The sequence below is a fragment of the Hevea brasiliensis genome, chromosome 6 (genome assembly GCF_030052815.1).
Source record: "Hevea brasiliensis isolate MT/VB/25A 57/8 chromosome 6, ASM3005281v1, whole genome shotgun sequence".
Lineage (NCBI taxonomy): Eukaryota > Viridiplantae > Streptophyta > Magnoliopsida > Malpighiales > Euphorbiaceae > Hevea > Hevea brasiliensis.
The window spans coordinates 17,806,272-17,808,160 of record NC_079498.1 but is presented as its reverse complement, the minus strand read 5'-3'; the positions used below and the strand labels follow the sequence as shown (position 1 = coordinate 17,808,160).

Genomic DNA, 1,889 nt, shown 5'->3' with positions numbered 1-1,889 from the left:
AGCAGTTATTAAATTGATGAGGATTGCTTAATACCAATTCAGTTAATAATTAGAGTCAACAAGAGTGCTGGGCTTGAATTGATGAGTATAGGAAAGTTAAATTGATGAGTATAGGAAAGTTAGGGGTTTTACCTCGCTGTTTGATAAATCTACGTTAAGTATTTAATAAGAGATAATTGTATTTCTTTTATCTATGATCGAGTCATGCATTGGAATGCGAATTACCTTGGACTGAAGTTTGTTTAAATTGAGAGTTTCATATTTTTAGTTCTTTAATTTTTGAACATGATTTTTTTTTTTATTTAGTGTTACAACCCCCCCACCTTTTTCTTTTCCTATTACACAAGTGCACGAAATTTAGTAACGCAGTCTCTAGGATTCAACTTGGATTACCACTTACTGTAGAAATTATTTCATTACTGATAATTTCAGTTAATTTAATTTTTGGTGGATTCGACAACCATAGCTAGGGACTGAAGTTTATTGGATTTCGTGTTTTTAGCGTTAGGATATTTTGTTATTAACCTTGTTTGTGAAGTGTTGTTCTTTTCAGGTTTTCGGTAAAAATTACGGTGTTACTTTTCATTGATAGATTTTTGGTTTAATTAGGAGAGCGCTCCATACTTTTTTTGAAGGAAACGACATTCTGATCAAGACCAATCAATCCCTAAGATTCATTGGCCCCACCCTCTTGAGGCTAAATTTCATCATTTTCTAGGGTTTTGAGGCATTTTTCTATTTTTACTTTGATTTCTTTTTGTTTATGACAAGAACTTCTCAATCTGGTGAGTTGATCTTTGATCCAAAAGTAGAAAAAATAGCTAAACAGTTGAGAAAATTGGTTAAGCAAGCTAGGCAGATTTCAAGTACATCTGAAGGAGTCTAATCTCCAAGGGAATTAAGTTCGGATTCGGATTCAAATTTCGAAAATGAAACCATGGCTGCTAGAACTTTGAAAGAGTTGGCTACTCCTAATCTAAACCAACAACCTTTGTGTATTTAATACCCTGCTTTAAATGTTGCTTTTGAGTTAAAATCTGGACTAATCCATTTGTTGCCTAAGTTTCATGGTCTTGCAGGTGATGATCCACATAAGCATTTAAAGGAATTTCATGTTGTGTGTTCCAGCATGAAACCTCAAGGAGTTTCAGAGGACCAGATCAAGCTTTGGGCTTTCCCTTTTTCACTGGAAGGCAAAACTAAGGATTAGTTGTATTACCTTCCTTCTGGATCCGTCTACTCATAGACTGAGATGAAGCAAAAGTTTTTGGAGAAGTATTTTCCTGCTTCCCATGCTGCTAACATAAGAAAAGAAATTTGTGGGATGCCGCAGTACAATGGAGAGAGTTTGTATGAGTATTGAGAGCGATTTAAGAAGCTGTGTGCAAGCTGTCCCCATCATCAAATAAGTGAGCAGCTTTTGATTTAGTATTTCTGTAAGGGACTTCTACCAATGGACCACAGTATGATAGATGCTGCTAGTGGAGGAGCTTTGGTTAAGAAGACACCAGAAGAGGCAAGGAGGCTGATTGCTAACATGGCAGCAAACTCTCGACAGTTTGGAATGAGAATGGATCACATACCTAAGAAGGTTAATGAGGTAAGTACATCTAACCTTGAGAAATAAATTTTTGATTTAACTTCTTTAGTGAGGCAATTGGCTGTAGGGAACATGCAAACTGTTAAGGTATGTGGAATTTGTTTGGGTTCGGGTCATGTTACTGACATATGTCCTGCATTACAAGAGGATGAATCAACGCAACTTATTAATGTAGTAGGAAATTATGGACAGCCACATTGCAGGTATGATCCCTTTTCTAATACTTATAATCCAGGATGGCGAGATCATCCTAATTTGAGTTATCGAAATCAACCAGTACAAAATCGAT

The 1,889-nt window shown here is 35.9% G+C and overlaps 1 non-coding gene across 1 annotated transcript; it reads right to left on the bottom strand.

The window, feature by feature from the left end:
- Nucleotides 1-1,300: 1,300 nt before the first annotated feature.
- On the bottom strand, nucleotides 1,301-1,407 carry LOC131181148 (small nucleolar RNA R71). Its single transcript, XR_009149776.1, has one exon. It is a non-coding gene; the product is annotated as a small nucleolar RNA R71 (small nucleolar RNA).
- Between the last annotated feature and the right edge of the window lie 482 nt (nucleotides 1,408-1,889).